The sequence below is a fragment of the Vidua chalybeata genome, chromosome 2 (assembly GCF_026979565.1).
Source record: "Vidua chalybeata isolate OUT-0048 chromosome 2, bVidCha1 merged haplotype, whole genome shotgun sequence".
Taxonomy (NCBI): Eukaryota; Metazoa; Chordata; class Aves; order Passeriformes; family Viduidae; genus Vidua; species Vidua chalybeata.
The window spans coordinates 11894349-11913882 of record NC_071531.1 but is presented as its reverse complement, the minus strand read 5'-3'; the positions used below and the strand labels follow the sequence as shown (position 1 = coordinate 11913882).

At 37.0% G+C, this 19534-nt stretch overlaps 1 protein-coding gene and 1 long non-coding RNA gene across 2 annotated transcripts in view; one reads left to right on the top strand and one right to left on the bottom strand.

Moving 5' to 3' along the window:
- The window catches only part of IL1RAPL1 (interleukin 1 receptor accessory protein like 1), a 670743-nt gene that overhangs the window by 91660 nt on the left and 559549 nt on the right, over window positions 1-19534 (top strand). The gene's annotated exons all lie outside the window — the stretch shown is intronic.
- LOC128783429 (uncharacterized) lies at window positions 7893-9723 on the bottom strand. The gene is made up of 2 exons (XR_008429158.1): window positions 9572-9723; window positions 7893-9136 (listed from the first exon to the last, which is right to left on the bottom strand). It is a non-coding gene; the product is annotated as an uncharacterized LOC128783429 (long non-coding RNA).

The window sequence follows — 19534 nt, the reverse complement described above, 5'->3', positions numbered from 1 at the left end:
TAATCTATCAATTAAGTCCACATTGATTTTATTAACACTAATATTTTTCAGGTTTCTATCCTAAGAATAAAGTATGTTTTAGTTTTCTTTTTGCACCTGTTCTGTTTTATTTAAAGAGGTTATTCCTCCCCATTTAAATGTGTAGTAGAAATCACTGTTTAATTTTTAATGTTACAACTTCCTCTTCATAGTTGAAGAATTAATTAACTGAGTGTATCCACTTTCTTGGATTTTTTCTAATTACTCTGCAATATATAGTTGTATGTCAGTGGAAGAGGGATTTTCTTGCTTTTGTACTTGCACATTTCTTTTAATGATAAAAACCTTCTAAAGCAATACAGTAATGGGGTCAGCTGAGATGAATGATTTCTTGTGCCTGCTGGGAGGGAAACCTAGATGATCTAGAGATGCAAAGACTGTGTAAATGCTCTGCCTCCTTCTTCAACACTTGTACACTTTGTCCTGAAATTTTGCCGTCTGTCTAATTCTGGAGGGAATTGTGAGGCCTTCCATAATTAATATAACCCACAGAAAATTTTTGCATCTTGCTATTACTACACGGCACCAGGATGTCAGAAGAGCAATTAGTGTCCTTTAGCACCTTATTTAGACATCAAAAGTATCCATACCCCCATCCTGCAGCAATTCTGACAAAGCCATTTGTGCCAGTTTTGGTATGATCCTCAACTTTCTTAGTTTATGAAGGTAAACCTCCATTTGATTATTGGTAGGTGAAAAGGTATGACTTGCTGTTTGTGAATCAAGAGATACTGGAAGAAAGTAGGAGTGAAGTATCGACTTATTTAGTAAATTTCTGCATATTCAGGAAGTTAGAGTGTTCCTTTAGAATATGGTTTTGAAGCTGGGCATGGGGATGGCTTGGCTCCAAGGGTCTCTACTCTGCTTTTATAAGCTAAGGATGCTATTCAATATGTCAGATGAACAGCAAATATGAGGACTGTATACCAAGGGGTGGCAGAGAGACTATACTGCAAAGAAAGAAATATAATTCTGTTCCACTGGAGAATTTGGGCAGTAATGAATGATAGCATCTCAAGCATAAATCCTTTGTGACACATTACTTATTTTGGAGACACTGTGAAAGCAGTAACTGTTACTTGTCCTGTGAGCATTTATGAACAGGATGGCTGGCATTTTAAAAATAGTTATATGACCTTTTGTTGTTTCCAGGATCCATCCTGATACTTTTCAGAGTCCTGAGAGATTGTGAATAATACCACAGTATGTGAAAGGACTGTCTGTGTTTTGGCAAAGGGTCAATGTTTTAGAGTGTGCAATATATATTAAGAAATGACTAATGATAGGAAAGGAGACAAAACAAAATTGGAAGCCAAAAGGACAGTAATAGATATTCTTCCATAGTTTGGTCATTGAGTTTTAGTGGCTGCTCAGGATGACTTTTCTTCCACAGTCCCTATGTTCCCTGGGGAGCCATTAGGGATTGTTTTACTGATTGGCATCTGTTGGTAAATGGCCTAAAAGATTTGAAAGAGCCAGTGACCTTTGATCAGAAATCACTGTTGTAGAAGATTTATTTATTTGAATATTATTCTGTCATTTTTATGTAGAATAATGAGTGTGGAAAATAAAAAGGCAAAAAAAACCTCAAGGACAAGTAATGGCCATCTGATATATTTCTGCTCAACAGTACATGAAAATGCAAGGTCATTGCCCAGAAATTGCCCCCCCCCAAAAAAATCACCAAAAAAAAACGAAAAAAAAACCCCCAAACCAAACCAAAACAAAAACAAACAAACAAACAAACAAAAAACCCAGAAAAACCCCCAACAAAACCTAGTGGACAATTTTCAGGATGTAAGTTACTGAATCCTAGTGTGATCACACTTTTACAATGCCTAGAGAAGCTGATAACCCCCCTTCACAATAAGACTCCATGAAAAAGCAGCTGTCCTTATCATATGACTAATATCGTCCTATCTGTAATTCAGGAAAACTGAAAATAAATGAAATTTTATGCATATTTAAGTAGGTGGACTGCTTTATTCATTCAAACTGTGTTTCAGTTTGTCACTGCTAAGTAATGCACGTGTAACAAACCTTTGCATTTCAAAGTAGCTGATACTTACCCAAAGCCAGCATAATTTATGTGTGTCTGGTATTGAAGACAGTTATGTTAAAATGTTAAAATGCTGCTGTTAATTCCAACTCTGCAGTAGATGCTGCATGTAGCATTGCTCAACATTGCTGTTGAGGATTTTGTGCCCAAGTTCTACATTCATTTCCTGATAGAGACAGTTGCAAATGTTAGTAAACTATAGGAACTCTTGCAAGTGAATTACTTTGACAAGCTTTGCCATGTGGGACAGGAGTCTGGATAGGTTGGATTCATGGGCTGAGGGCCATTGTATGAGGTTCAAAAAGTCAAATGCCAGGTCCTGCACTTGGGGAAGAGTAGCTGGAAAGGTGCAAAGAGGAAAAGGAGCTGGGGGTGCTGGTCAACAGCAGCTGAACATGAGCCAGGTGTGCTCAGGGGGCCAAAAAGGCCAATGGCACCTGGCCTGGATCAGCAATAGTGTGGTGGCAGGACCAGGACAGGGATTGTCCCCCTGTACTTGGCACTGCTGTGGCCACACCTCAAATCCTGTGTCCAGTTTTGGGCCCTCACTGCAAGAAAGGCATTGAGGGGCTGGAGTGAGTCCAGAGAAGGGCAGCAGAGCTGGGGAAGGGTCTGGAGCACAGGTCTGATGAGGAACAGCTGAGGGAGCTGGGGGTATTTGGCCTGGAGAAAGGAAGGCTCTGGGAGGACCTTTTTGCTCTCTATAACCACCTGAAAGGAGGTGTTGACATGTGGGGGTCAAGCTGCCCCAAGGTTCAGGCTGGACATAAGGAACAATTTCTTCACTGAAAGGATTCACTGAAGGCTGAAGCATTGGGATGGGCTCCCCAGGGAAGTGGCAGTGTCACCATCTCTGGAGGTGTTCAAGAAACGACCGGTTATGGCACTTAGTGCAAAGGTTTAGTTAACATGATGGTGTTCAGTCCAAGGTTGCACTCAATGTTCTTAGGGGTCTTTTCTGACTTTAATAATTCTATGATTCTATGTAATTTATAAGTATCTAATTCTCTAATTGTTTATTTGCATCAAAGATGCTTTGTTATACTCTGAGAACCTCCCAGTTCCTTTATTTTTCTACCTGCAGCTATTAAAATAATTTAATTTAATTTATGTTTTATTAGGTTGATTTAATTAATATGCTCAGTGAAATAGCTCTATTTTCTCTCCCATTTGCCTGATCTTAATTTCTATGCCAAATTTAATATGAAGGCTTTAAATCTTGTTTCTTGCTTAGGGGAAAGGTCAGGCATCAAGTTCCATCATGCTCTAGAGAGAAGAATAACGAGTTACGTTATGCTTTGTTCACAGTACTTCACTGCTTTAAGCAATTCTGAATGACCAGTCACATATGAGAGTAGTTTTTGTTTACATCTATTTCTGTCAAAGAAAATTTCATGCCTTTTCCCCCCTTCTTGAAGACCTCTCTTGCTGAGTTTTATTGTGTTTGTGGATTGGTTTTGGATTTTTTACTGTAGTTAGTTAGTTTTGGTGTAAGTAGTACAATGCTGTATATTTTTTAAATTTTGGGATGAAATTATATTACCTGCTAATAAGCCTCTATTTGACTTGCAGTAGCATAATGACATAATCTAAATATGAATAATTAAAGCTGCCTGTACAGATGAAATATAAACAAATATGGTGGCAAATTCCATTACCTGGAATCTACCATTCCAGTAACTGGTGTGGATTACCTTTGCTACAGTTCTTAGTAGAATAATATTGAAGGGCTTTTTGACCACAATTGAAGATGGCTGAGCAAAGTAATAGTTTTGATTTTTTTCAGCTTTCTTTTGTAGCATAATTCAAGTTGGAAGAGATCTTTGGATGTCTCAGGTTTAAAGTAGGGTCATCTCTGACATTAGGTTGAATTGCTCAGAGCTTTATCCATGTGAGTCTTTTAAAATCTCTAGGGACAGAGCTTGCACAAATTCCCTGGGAAATTGATGGACTCTTGCCTTCTGGTAGGGGTCTCAAAATACTCTTTTATAGTTCATGCATTAGGTCATGAATTAATGCATGAACTATAATGCATGAATTAAAAACTAAGTCTGGTAGACCCAATATGCTAATAAAATCTGAAAAAGGAGAAAAAAAGACAAAACCAGGTAGTCGCTAACAGGTTTGGTTAGCTGCAGCAAAATAATGAAAAATAATTAATCTAAATTAAAAAAATACTTTTCCTTAAAAAATCTTAGAAAAGGCTTTATAATGAAATAAAAAGAGATAATTTAATATTCAATTACTTCAACTTTCTGCATAATTTATTCCCATATGTATGCTTTTCTAAGCTTTTTTTCTTTTCCTTAAGGCAATTTACTGCTTCTATTAAAGGCTAGTGGAGATTAAGTTCCTGATGTGAACAGAAACCTGATAAACCCATCTATTTTTTATTTTGTTTACATATAAAGTTATTTAAATTCATTGCAATAACTCCAAAAAATGTTATATAAAATGAAGGGTTTTTAAAATAAATTGCAGCTCTGATTTCTCTAATATATTAGTGGTTAGAGTAAGACCTTTGAAACAAACTGTGTGATTGGGAAGAAATCTATGAAGTGTAGCTAACCCTGTCAATAAAACTTCTACTATCAGAAAACTGTTCAATTGATACATATTGAGTCTACTAGAATACACCACTGAAACAATAAATGATGCTAATTATTGAGCAAGAAGCTTAGGTTTTCATTAGCTAGCTTGTGACTTTCTGAAAGAGGGCAATAATACTTGTTATACTTTGCTCCTTAGAAAAAAACAAACAAAAAACCCTATCCAAAATAATCACAAAAATCAAAACAACTTTTTGTATGGTTTTAATTGCTATTAATTCTTTTAATTCGGCTATAAGCACAAAAATTCTAACTCACACAATTTTAATCATTCAAGAACTTCCAGCATAGTTAGTGATGTTGTCTCTTTAAGGTTGCATCAATGGATAATGTTTTCATGATAAGCACTAAAACATTTGCAGGTTTGCACTCCCTGACTACAACTGACTTTTCAATACCATTTTAGTCTGTAGTTTAAACTTTTTTTTCTAAGGTGAAAAGAGCATTTTTAATCTGCTGAACTGGATATTACAGTATCTAATACTTTCCTCAGGATTCTGCTGGGTATCTCTCATGCTCAAGGATGAACCTTTCAAACAGTGGTCAGATTATGTAGGGCTTTCTTTGTTTGTTTTCCTTTCCTTCTTATGTTGGCATCCAAATGGATTAGTGTGTCATGTTGGAAGCTAATTCCAGGTAATTAAATGGATTTGTATGCAGCTGAACTTTGAGTCTTAAAGAAGGGTTAAACTGCTTCCACTGAAAAAAGGAGATAGAGCCCTGACCAGAGGTAGGAGAGGAGGCAATTTAATAATCAAAAAAACCCAAACAAAATGAAAAAAAAAAAAAAACAAGTTCTGAATTAATTTTGTTTTATGTAGCATTCTATTTTCTTCAGTTCCCAACACAATTATATAGCTGTGTCTGAAAGAATAATTAATATAAAATACAAATATAATTTTAAAGCAGTGTGGTTCATGTTTAACACTGAGACTTCAAACTGGTTTTTACCAGTTCGGTTACTGACTTTCTCTTAGTCTTGTCTGCCTGAAGCTAACATGGGATTATAAAGAGCTGAAGCACTCTGAGATGAAGGGAGACCAAATTTGTTTAAAACAAAATCTGGATGAGGAACTTTAAATTTACCTTGCGATGAATTTCAAGTCCTACACAGTGGCATGAATCTGCTTCATGTATGTGAAAGATCTAAGCAATGAACTAGCTGCAGCTGGAGAAATGAAAGTGCAGGATCAGTCTGAAGAGATCTCAAAACATGATAATTTGGAATCTTCCAGTCAATTGCATATAATAGTCAAATCCTTCTTATTTAAACCTAACTATGTTAGTTTATTTCAAATGTTGGAAGAACTGGGAAACATATTTACCCTGAACAAGTAAAAGCTATAACTTAAATATTGAATTTAATATAGTTAAGTATGGCAAATATATTCCCACATTAAATATTTTATAAGAAAAATGCTAACTTCCATGAGAACAGTGCATTTATAAAAATATAAATAAAAATATAAAATTCTTAGTCTTTAGTCTACCAAAATGATTTTATAAATTTTAACTAAATGCAATCTAATGTTCTTTACCTTTCTGAGTGTATTATTTCCTCCTTTCTGGATACCCTCCCTTGTTTCTATGCAACAATCCAATTTTTTGGCGAGTTTCTATCTTCACTTTTGAGCTGTTATTGAGCTTCTCACATTGACAGTCTCTGTGATCAGAAAGTACTTCTACTAGATGCATTTCAAGATGACTGTTCTTGACAATCAAGCTCCTCAAAAATCTTTAGAATATGTTCAGAACAGATGTAAATCTTTTTAGCGTGTAGAAACTCAGGGGGTTTCTGGTTAATTGTATATCACTTTGATCTTTAACATCAGCAGAAGAAACAAAATGGCAAATAGGAACAAAATAGGAATCACAGAATGGATAAGGTTGGAAGGGACCACATCTGGCTATCTGGTCTACCATCCTGATCAAGCAGGGCCATCCCAGAGCACACGACACAGAATTGCATTCAGTTGGCTCTTGAATATCTGCAGTGAGGGAGACTCCACAAACTCTCTGCCCAGTCACTGCACAGTGAAGAAGTTCCTCATATTCAGGTGGAACTTCCTGTGCATCAGTTTCTGCCTATTGCCTCTTGTCTCTTGCTTGGCACCACTGAGAAGAGCCAGTGAATAAAATTGCTGTGCTGCCCCCCAATACCAAGCAAGCATTGCATTAAAGCACCCATTAAAGTGACCCTTGGGGGTCTGGGATCAAGCTTCACATGACTGTGGGAACAGCTGCAGAGGTTATGAGACCTTCTTGCCTCCTCCACATCCCACTGAAGGGCAAATGCAAGCTGCCCTTTTCTTCCTGGTTGCTCATCATGTCCCCTGCTAAGAAGAATAAGGAAAAATGCCATTCTGTGTTTCATTCTGTCTGCACCCTGCAACATCCATTCAGAACTAAGGACTTTCTGAAAACCATGCTGGATGACTGTTGTTATCAGGAGGAGATTTGTGATCAAGTAAGGAAATTGGATTCAGATAGTAAATAAAAGTTTCATAATTCTTTGTCGCTGTCCCAGTCCTTTTCAGTAAGTTCCACTTTGGTTTTCAGAGTGCCACCTTCTCAGCTTAGTGCTCTTTGTGTCCTTTTTTCTCTTCTACCTTCCTTTGCCTGCTCTGTTCCTTTCCTAGTGTCTATCTGTACCCATGGCAGCTCCAGCCAAAGGCTCTCAGCACATCATTTTTTCCAACTCACATGCAGAAAAAAAAGGTTTGATTAAGTTATGAAGGCTGGTTGTGAAATGTCTTTGAAAGATCTTGCTCCCTTTAGGTTTCGGCCCTTTTAGAGCTTTGACTTAAAGGGCAGGAACATCTTTTCCTTGCTGGAAACTGGAATTCCAGACCATTGCAGTGTGTGCCATGGATCACAGAGGGGAATTACTGAGGCTCCCGGGGTGCTGTGTCTGCCTTGCCTCCCAAGGGAGCCATGCAGATGCAGGTGACAAGGTCCTGAAGCCGTGTGGGCTCCTGGAGCAGACAGCAGATGTTTGTTTTCTGGACATTTTCAAGTACGTTCGCAGCTCGAAGCAGAGGGAAGAAGAAAAGGGAAGCGAGGAGCTGACAGAATCATGGCATGCTGGCAGCTGGAAGGGACCCTGTGCAGGTGTTACAGTCCCATTAGGGAGAGATGCCTCTGTCCGACTGAAGGTGCAAATGAGAGCACATGACAACAACATATGGATTTCATTTAACCTGGATTTTATTTAACAGGAAAGGGGAGGTAAAGAGAGAGAAATAAATAGGAAAGAGGTCTCAGAGAGAGAGAGAGAGAGAGAGAGCAGAAGATAATCAGTTGAAACTAGATGACTTTAGGGTCCTTCCATTCATTCTGTGATTCTAGAAGATGTGTGGATGTGTTTTTAATTTGATATTATTATTTATGACTACTACTATTCCATCTTCTTCACCTTAGTCTTCTTCTTTACTACTACTACTCCTACTCCTTTTTCTTCATCTTAGTCATTCTTATTTTTCTTACTCTTATTGTTTTTCCTATTCTATTTATTATTTATTTCTACTCTTATCTCTTCTTCTAATTCTTATTCAACTTATTATTCTTATTCTTTTTCTTATTCTTCTGATTATTATTTACCACTATTATTTCTTCCTCTTGATCTTCTTCTTCTTTTTTTTTCTTTATTTACTACTACTACTACTACTACAATTTCTTCATCTTCTTATTCTTCTTACTCTTATTCAACTTACTATTTTTATTTTTATTCTATTTCTTCTTATTATAATGTACTACTACTATTTCTTTATCATCTTCTTATTCTTATTCCTATTCTTTTTGTTTGGTTGGTTTTTTTTGTTTGTTTTTTGGGGGGATTTTTAATTTTTTTTTTTTTAATTTTTCTTTCTTACTACTACTGTTTCCTAAACCCAACTTTCATAGTGATGGGAGAGTGGTTTTTGTTGCAGTCCTGCTCAGCCTGGAGGGACACATCCAGGTGAAGGCAGCCCTTGTGGCTTGCTCAGGATGCTGGGCAGGCCATCGGTGGGGCCCAGCCTGGCGCGGGCAGCGGGCGTTCCTCATCCAGCTGTGGCCTCAGGGAGCAGAACAGCGCCTGCAGCGCCCGCCTGAAGCGGGATGGGCATTTCTTAGGGGGAGCTGGCAGCTCCCCGAGGGCTCCCAGCTGGGGAGCTGAGGGGCCTGGGGGGAAGCAGGGACTCTGTGGGGCAGGGCCCTGGATCTGTGCCCTGGCTGCCTTCACCTGCTCGGCCAAGGCCGGACAAGCTGCTGCCTTGGCCGAGTCCTGGGGAGCAACGTTGGGATCCTGCAGGAGCTGTGGTTACCTGGGGTTGACCCCAATGGTGTGGATGGTGATGAATTCCCCGTCATCCTGCAACTCCTCTTTGTCGCTGTCATCTCCGTCCTGGGACAGTTCTAGGTCTTGACTGATTTCCCCTTCGGTCAGCACCTGGTGAATGGAGTGTTCCCCTTAGGGAAGCACTTTGTCACTGTCATCTTCCTCCTGGGACAGCTCTTGGAATCCCATATCTGACTGCTGGGACAGCTCTCAGGGTCTCTCCCAAATTGACAGATTCTTCCACTTGTGCAGTTCCTGGTCTGTGGAGGGTTGCTCCTCTCCCTCCTCCCTGGCCCAGTCCCACTCTTCCCACTTGACTGTTCGCTCCCACTGCTCTAGGAGCTCTTCCAGCCACCCCCCAGAGGAGAGTTCTGGGGAGCAGCGGGGGCTGTGTGGGGCAGGGCCCTGGCTCTGTGCCCCAGCTGAGAGGGAAGGAGGTGACTGCCTTGGCACATCAGGAGCTGCTGGACCCTGGCCCCCAGGCCGCTGCCCTCCGCCCCCATCCCAGCTCCCTCCATCCCCTCTCCCTCCATGGCTGGCTGTCACCTGGGGCCTCATGCACAGGCCTGGCTGCTCCATGGCAGGAGGGGAGTTGGGGTTTGCCTCCTCTGAGAACATCTCCATCATGCTCTACTGCAGAGGCTCTCAGAGGAGCTGCTTCCTTGTGAGATAGCTGCTCTCCTGGGACTGGTCACCCCAGGGCTCTGCATCCCTTAGAGACCCCTCAAGCAGGGTGGGGGTCTGCCATGTCACAAGAACCTCTGGGCACCACAATGTCCCACATCACCAAGGGCCCTGACACAACAGGCCTGTGTCACAAAGGGCCACACCCGAAATCCCTTCTACAGCCAAATGCATTGGAACCAGCATGGAGCAGTCCTTGGATTTGGGCACTTATAGCCCCCGATGTGCCCAGAGCCCTGTGAGGCTTTGGACACAATCCCACACAAGAGCCCCAGCCCCACACTGCAGAGCCCTGGCTTTGGAGGGTGGGCTATTTGGGGCACAAGCCATGGGCCAGATGGACGCAGCCAGAGGGTTGTGGTCAGTGGCTCTTCTGGAAATGATACAACTTTTTAAATATTTAAGTCACTTTTGTCATGGGTTTGTTCGCCTTTGCTAAGGTAGGGGGTAATTGAGGGTTTTCTTCAAAAAACTTTTAACGAAGGATTTGCATTTTACTGGCTGAGGCCTGATGGCCTTCAGTCAACACAACAAAGATTACTTGACTCTGAAAGTTTAGCATTTACACGTTGGGAATAGCCAGAAGATACAAAGAATATAAGTGGACATTAGCAAACATTAGCCCCTGGTACAGTTGGAGACACCTGGTTGCAAACACAGATTTGTGTCAGCAGCAAACTCGCTGAAGGCACACTCTGCCCTACTATCCAGAACGGGCAGAACAGGACGAGAATGCTGCCAAGGATAGGCAAAAAGGCAAACTTTCCTTAGGGAGAATGGAGCAGGAGAGGTATTCTTCTTCCCGCCAAAGCCCGCCAAAGACACCAGTGTCAAACTCAGAGGTTTTGTTGGTTTTCATAGAACAAAAGGTTTCCCCTTCCCTCAATGTTACAGAGTGGTGCTGTTTGCACACTAGGCAGCAGCTGCAAAGTGTTATGTGAACAGCCCCATGTCTTTTCATGTCATAGTAACCCTATTATTTTCACCTGCAGGCTTTTGGCTTTGGTTACCAATGGATCAGACTTTTTCCCCCAGAAATGAAAGATCATAGAATCTTTGTGTCCAGGAGGCTGAGGCCTACTCACCTGACTTGTGGTAAAATTACCTTCAGATACTTACATTGATATGGTCCCCTATATATTTTAAAATAACCTAAGCTTTTTTATAGCTTCTCCCAATAACTGATTCTAGCATTGTATTGCCTTTATTAAGCATAGAAAGTGCAGCAGTTAAACGACATTATTTCATGAGATACCCTAAAGCCATCAAAATTCAGACACCTTTCTGAGTCACAGTGTCATTCTTGCTGTGGGCAAGGAGATAGCAATTTGCTGCTGGCCTAATTTTTTACTAGCTCAAAGTTTCCAGTTTCTCCCCTACCTTCTCTTCCTACCTGTGTAGCTTTACTTCTCTGGCCAGGAAAAGCTCACTGATCCAAGTTTTTGACATACTGAACAAGGAATGAAGGGAGATGTTGCATTGCATTAGTGTTAAGGAAGCGCCTTATTCAGGAGCAGCTGAGCCCTTCAATTTTCATCTCTCTCCTGTAGGAGCTCTGTTGTGTTTTGACATTTATGAGTACATATTATGAGTACATATTAGAAACCAACAAACAGTAGACCATTGATGTTAAATGAGTTTTGCTGGTAGTTTAGCTTTTCATGTACATTTTTCATGTGTTTACTTAATGTTTTAAGGATAATTTATAATCTTCTGATGGCACCCAGCTTTCCTTCAGTGTCTTCAAAACAAAAAAACAAACAAACAAAAAAAAACAAACAAACAAAATAATCAGTGAAGCTATAGACTGCTTTAAAAAAAAATAAAATTAAATACAAAATGTCAGAAGTCAGAATTTGACTTCCAGAATACTCTTTTGGACCATCAGAGAAGAGTTTTGTAATTGTTTGTTTCCCTATGTTTGGTTATACACCTTTTAATTTATTTTACTGTGTTGTGCTGCACATCCCCGATGTGCTGACTGAGAACTTTTTGTAAAGTAATATAACATTTCCTGAAATATTTTGGTTCTAGGAGAGATTCTATTACATGACATCACATTTATTTCTGTTCTGTGGAGTGTATGCTTGTGCAATCTAATCTGAAATAGGTTAGTAGATCAAAAATAACACAATGGGATAACCTGTGTGATTGATGATGGAGGGGACTGGCAGGGCAGCAGTCAAGCAGACAGCATGGTATATTTGGCATTTCTACAAAATCATTCTGTTAAATTAATAGCCACATCATTTTCAATCCCATAAAATTTGGCTCCACTTTTATGTTATGGTTACAGGGAGGACTAATTTTCTTTTCTGATGTTTGACTTTTATAAATGTACTATAATTCAAAGCCGTGACAGTGCTGTGTTATATTACTAAGGAATGAAGTTAAGCAAAGACCTTTTAGCTGATTTCAGGTTTTACAAAATACTTAGAGACAAAATTTAGATATTAAAAGTTACATGTCACGTAGCATGTTGGAATCAGGTACTTCTTGATTTAAATATCTCAGATAGAACATGTGTCTCAACTATTTTTGAACCTTTTCTGCCATGGGAGCTCATATGGTAAAGATGCTGTCAATTACCAGCTAAAAAGTTGACTTACAGTAATTTTTAAAAATGGATGTGGCAGTCAGTTTAAATTTTGCATTCAACAGAGCAGAACAAGAAAGTTTGAAACATGGATTTTAACTGAAATGGTAAAAACTACCCTAAACCCAACAGATGTTATAGTATTGAGCTAATTAATGCATTGAGGAAAAAATCTTGTTCAGCTCCATTTTTAACATGATTCAGAATTCTCTTACTTCTCTGTGGGTTATTTCCAGGATCTGGGGATATGGACTATTTTTATCCTGGAGATAAATTTCATAATTCCTAATTTTAAAAAGTTAAGCAGATAGTGTTGAAGCAGATGTTCCTTTATGAAGTTGTATTAAGCCAGCATAACATAGTTAAGTAAAGAAGTCTTCCTATTACCTAAACACTTTATATTTTGAGAATAGAGTTAAAGATTACTTGGCATAAAGGCAGTGATCCTGTTTTTAGGTCTGAGTGTGATTAACTATTTTTTAATACATGTGGCTACCATTTATGTGAAAATGTTTGCGCATGTTTTAAAATTTTGGCTTTATTTTGACAGAGAAAGTTAAAAACTGCAGAGAAACATGACTGAGGTCTCAGCAATGGTGGTTTTGCGGGAGCTCTTTAGCGTCAAGAGCATAGGACCAGTTTATACACTGATATTCAGTTCCACAAAACAGAAGAGAAACTGTTGAAGAGGAGCCCTCTTTACAAGGGAACATGAGAGAGCACCACTATGGATCTTTCGCGTTAGAGGCTTCTCAACATCCCCTAGGAAATCTAAGCCTCACTGATGCCAGTACCATACACTTCCATGTATGGTTTGAAGCACTTCCCTCCCTTCCTTGCCTCCAGTATCTAGTCAGTTCATAAAACTGTCTGATAGTCTATGAAGTAGACACATTTCTTCCATGATGTATGTGCAGAGCAGAAGACAATGGTCTTTATTCAAGCTTGTTTTTAATCTTTTCAGGAACAGTAACCCTACTAGAATTTTCTAAAGCATCTAACATCTTATTGCACTTAAGAGCCCAGAGTGGTCTGCGGATGCAACAGAGGTATAATGAAGGTAACATTCTGCTGATGTAATATGATACATAGGGATTCATCAGGGAACCAATTGACACATTATTTTAGTCAGAAGTAAAAAAAAAAAACCTATGATTTATTCAACTTTGACACATTCTGTCACATCCTCTGTAGAAACCTATTCAGTTGTTGAATGCAGGGCACCACCACTCTAGTTTCCATTAATTTATTGTGAATCTTATTTAATTCTTTAAAATTCTCTTTAGCCAATTTAGCTTCATCATAAGAGCAATGTTCATCTAAATCAGTCCTGTGGGATGATTTTTTACAGTTAATTAGGCATTCATTAGCTATTAGCCCATAAAATGCAGGATGTTTCTTGGTTTAACTGTTAATCAATAGATTAACCCCGTTCTTCCTGTTTAATTTTGTAGACACGGAAAAATTCATGGAAATATCCTTTCACTCCTCTTGGAAAAATACCTAAGTTCTAAAATAAATGCTGAAGAGATATGATAAGTATTTTTTTCACTGATGTCAAAATAAGTATACAAAAAAATCACAGAATTGTGATTTCTTTACATTTTTTTTTCCCTTGACTATGCTGACATTATGGAAATTGAGTCTTACTTTATGTGATGTCTGATTCTACAAGCTATGGCATTTGATTCCATATTCTGGAATGAGTCAGTATTACCATACTCTTTCACATAGGCACATTCCCTTAAAATAATGGAACACCTTTTCAGCTACACAGATTACTTATATTTCTAAATATACTTCAGTAAGTTTCAATAATTTTAGCTCTTATTTCTGGCAATTTTTGATTTCCAATGTTTTCTTTTCATTCAACACATGGAGATTTTTCATGTTTATTATGCTATAATGGAAACCAAACTTAGCCTTCCGATTTCTGCTCTGCTTGGAGCTTGAGAGAATTGAAAAGAAAAATAAATCAAGCTTGTTTTAAATGACCAGTCTAGTGTAGATTGATTCTTCTCATTTGAACCAATTTAGCATGGTCTTTCTGACTCTCAGAGAATTATTATCTCCTGATTACTTGTGAGTCAGACCCTCAGACAAAGGTCTGACATGGCAATGCTAATCAGAAATGAAATTGTTATATTATGTATTTTAATAAGTGCTAGAGACAAGTCAGTGGAAATTACTGTGATACAGTGATTCAGTGAAAAAAATAGTCTCACCAGAATCCATTGAGTTTTTTAATGAATTAGAATGGCTTGCAATCCAATGGTGTTCAAGCAGCTGTAATTTCAGCATTCTGTAGGGCATTTCAGGGGTGTATCTGAGAGTCACAGGAACAAATGATACAAGACATAGAATAGTGAAATGGAATATAAATATTTTTCATTTAATTTGACAATTTACACCAAATTCAGTAAACTACTTCTTTTTTCTTTTAAAGGGCTTTTGATATGAGCATTGAGGTGTTCATAAACATTTACAAAACTGACATTCCAGTGTCATTTTTGTCCACACATTAACAATAAAAGTAATCTGTGTATCTGTTAGAGTAGTTAGGAAAAAAAAAAGGAAAATTCTGTAAAGGATACTTTAATATAAATACTTCCTTTATCTTCAAGCAAAGAAGTCTTGCAGTGTGATGTTTGTTGCTTCCAACAGATTTAAGTAATGTAAGATCCCTGTGTAACTCTAGAAACAAAACAATTCTTAGCTCTTTAGCTGTTCATGTTGTAGTGAAATAAGAGATGCTACAGGAAATACAAATAACTTTATTTTTTTAAAATTAGAACTACTCCTTTTTAAAAAGTCTTTCAAAGCTAATAGAAATTGGAAAATGGAATACATGTTATTCATTAAGGCAAAGACTAATTCAAATTTAAAGGAAGAATAAATCACATTTTGCTCCATTTTTTTATTAACTTAGTTTCTTTTTCTGAGGTTGTTATGTGTTAAGATTATTTATCTTATTTCAAAGTTCCTCTTCTAGAAATGCAGTTAGTCACACAACAGGTACTATGTAAGCTGTTCATTAATGTGTGCATCAGATTTAATTTCTTTCTGTAATAATTAATTATTATTTAGGTCTTCACAATTGAATCTTCATAACAATTGCAGTAAATCCAAGTTGCTCTATACCTGTTAACATGAAAGGTGCTGAAGTCACCTGAGAGAAGCAGAAGAGTTTGCAGAATTTAAAGAATCTGAGGACAAATCAAGACTCTTTGTTTCTGGAACTTTTTTTTAATGCTTTTGGACATCAGTGAAGTTGAGCTTGTCACTCTTCTATTTGTCTAAATGAAGGATTGTTTCACAGGAATGCTTCCTCTAGAGGATTAAATTAGAAAAAAATAAAATTTAAGGGGAACAGAATTCTTAGTTTTTTTCAACATTACTGTTTTCACAGGGAATTCCTAGAAACAAATAAAGCAATGCTGTACATGTAAAAGAGCATATTAATAATTTTGTGTCAAAATAATACTTTATTTTAGAATTAGAATTTCTTATTTTCTTGGCTACAAATATAAAACTTTGCAATAGTAGTAGGGCAATTCAGGACTTGGCTGAATATGTTTGAAAGGAAACATGTCTTTGGTTTTGTCAGCAGAGTGTTCATATTTCAAAACCAAATTTCTCTTTTTTGTCTCTGTGAAAATGAAAGCATTTGAGAAAAGGAAGGAAACTGAACATTAGAGTAAATACAGTTTAATATGAACCTTATACCTGACCTGGAGGTGCCATTTATCCAGTACAAAGCTAGCAGGACTCAGAGTTTCAGGTTTATCTTTTTAATGATAAAGATCATGGGAAGGGCAGGGCAGGGCAGGGGAGGGCAGGGCAGGGAAGGGAAGGGAAGGGAAGGGAAGGGAAGGGAAGGGAAGGGAAGGGAAGGGAAGGTGTATTAGAGGCTGAAGGATTTCTATTAAGGTAGAGAAGATTTAGTGAGCCAGAAAAAAAAATACACACATACATGAATACTGAGGATAAAAACCCCACAAGAGATTGTATGTCTTGTATGAAAGTCATTAAAAGTAGTCACTAAATGAGGATATATTAGTTATCTATCTTCTCTTGTCTTCCAGACTGTGAAACAAAACACTAGAATGGGTTTACATGAATATCTTTGATAACTGTAAAACAAAATTAGATTATTTGGGCTCTGAATGCATAATTAATTTTTTGCTTAATTTAATTGATTTATTGTGTTTTTGAAATTAATTTTTGGTAGATGGTGGTGCTCTCAGGTTTAGGGTAAAATTAAAGGGTAAAATTATCAGAAAGAAAAACTGGAATTTGGATTGTTCTGATTTCCAAATTCTATTCTAGCTGTTTAAATTAAAAACATGTCAGTCTTTGCTTATTACAAAATGTATCACAATTTTCCTTACAAAATTCTGAAATAGATGCAGAATGCATTTTTTATATTTCACAAAATCCCTCCTCTTCTGTTCCATTGCTTTGATCAAGGGCACACTGTGGTCTCAATCTTGGTTTTCCTGGTTATATCACACTAGTCTACCTGCACTTTTCAAGAGGCTGGTAAGATAAAACTGTGGAAAATTAACTGGAGGATAATCTTTTATTTTTGTTTTTCAACGTGCTGTATCAATTTTCATCAGGTAAAGCACAGAATGCAATTATAGCAAAGATAGATATTTCACAAAGTATCCTCAAACTCCTGAGGAACTGCTGGAGGGGCTGCAATAAAAATATTTATACTCTGCATTTATATTAGACCCTAGTTTTCTGAGATTTATGATTATCAGTAATCAGGAAATAATTTCCTTTAAAAAAGCGAGACTTGGGCTTTTTTTCCAGCTTTAGAACAAGTAGAACAATAGTGTGAAGTCTGGTTACCAGGGAGTCTTTATGGATCTCAGCACTTCACATGAGAGAGGAGAAAGTACAATGCAAACAACTTGTGGCACTAATGTTTGTTTTGTAGATTTTTGGGGGCAGGTAAAAAGATTCTTTTCATTAGGATCCCAGGCCACTCCAAAATGATGCAGAATATTTTCAGATGGGTAATATGATATTCTTTAGCTGAATCTCAAGAAAAAATATTCTTTTAACTTACAGTGTTGACTATATGGATGTTATCCATAGTGTTGTTGTGTAAGTTACTTGGTATACACTTTTCTGAGAGTGGAAATATTTCAGATATTTCTAGTTATATTCAATGGAAATAAAAATTAAAAGTTGTTGTTTTATAATGTTTTAAAATATTTTATTCTTTTATGCCTAATGAATAGTGATTTAAATGTTTAAATTTAAAATGTTAGGTAAGTTAAATAATTTAAAATGTTAGGTAATTTGAAGGCAAGGAAAACTAAGAGAATATTTCTTGTAAAAATTGAAATTCATATTCTCTTTAGCAGCATCTCAAATGATATGTAGCCAATTTGGTGTTGCTACATGATCCTCATAACCTCTCCTGAGGTTTAAAGAATATATCTTAGGAGTTTTGCACTGCAAACCCTCACTAATGTAAAAGGCTCTTTGTTCTGCCAGGAAACAGACAATGCATTTACCTCAGTTGGAAAATTAATAGCTCAGCAAGATTTGCTTTAAGAAGGCCAAGTATTGCCTAAGATTGTGCCTCTCATTCTATGAATACATTTTTCTGTGGATTGAAAATCATTCCTATATATGGCCTGATACCCTGAGCTAGTTTATAAATAAAGTTACAGCCAATACTTGTTGAAATCCAGAGTTTTAAATACAGTCAGTTCAGTCAGGAGATAAACAAGTTTGTCCAGAAATACTTCAGGACTATATCACAGCATCTTTTTGTAATGAAAATTATTCTAGTAAAAACTGAATCTAATACATGATAACATAATGCAATTTTTAACACTTACTTTTGAATTTTGTCAGGATCAGTGTCAGAATCAGTTTTTAAACTACTCATTGAGACTGAATTCAGAATTTGGCAGTCTCTAAGTAGCTTGGATTGTGTGAGATCTGTGCAGTAGTAAATTAACCTTTCCTGTCCTTTCAGATTTTGCCACTACAGTATAAAATTGACTGCCCACATGCAATTAATAAATAAAGACTGTTTACTTATATTTTAAGAGCTCTGTTTCAGAATTTAATGTGTAGTAGGAGCAGACTCAATAAGGCATGCGTGACCTAATTAAATTATTCAAACATTTGTTAAAATCAAAGGATATGAAGATGTCTTCATCTTTTTTCATCATTTCCCTGAAATCTGGAAAAAAAAATCCCATCACTTTACATTTACTGGCAAGGTCTTTGAAAAACATTTTATATTATGCCCTAGTTATACATGCATTTAATTAAATCTACCTGTCAGCAGTATTGAGAAGGCTTACTTATTGATAAGTGCAGCTAGGATAAAGTTAGAAAAGTGATTACAATGCAGACTCTATCATCTCCTACTACGATTATTAAATCAAGTTAATATTTTAGCTTATTTTCTCTCTTTTTTTCCTAGTTTAAATAAAAGTAACTTGCTTAATCACTGTTTGTCAGACACAGTAATTAACGTTTCATTAAGCACTAATAAATCCAGTAATGACCATGGGGTGGTTTCTTTTTTTAAATGTGAAAAAAAATATTCTTGTGGTGTCACCTTTTCACGTCTTTTCATTCTAATTAGAGTGCTGTCATCTTTCATGACAATCAAAATACATTTACTGATTTTTTTTTCATCTAATAGAGCAGAGGCAACAGATTCAGACCAACCTGGAAGTCCTGAATTGATACTTTAATTTTAATAATAAATTTCTAAATGGAATAATTTAAGAATAGCCTGCTCTGGATAACTGTGTGAAATGCAGTAATCACTATGAGACAAGGCAAAATTTTGTAGTAAAATATTCTTTTAATAAAATCTATTAAATTAAAGCCTGAATTCACTCACAAATGCAATATTGCATTATCTGATCTTTTATGGTGCAAACTGTAAAATTCCATGTAGTCACTTTTTGTACTTAGTTGAGTACTTGCATAAAGAGAATGTATTTTTCAGAATTATAACTACTGTTTTTTCACCTTCTGGTTCTGAAGTTTCAGATTTCAATGTTTAAGCTTAGACAAGTAGATGTTCAGGTTTTGTTTGTTTTTTTTTTTTTTTTTTTTGCTTGCTTTTGTGATTCCTTTTTTTTAAGGAAAGAAAAAAGACAAAAGTATTATATCTTACAATTGCTGAGCTTTGTGGTAAAGAAAAAAGAATGAACTGATGAATCAAGGGACGAAGAAAG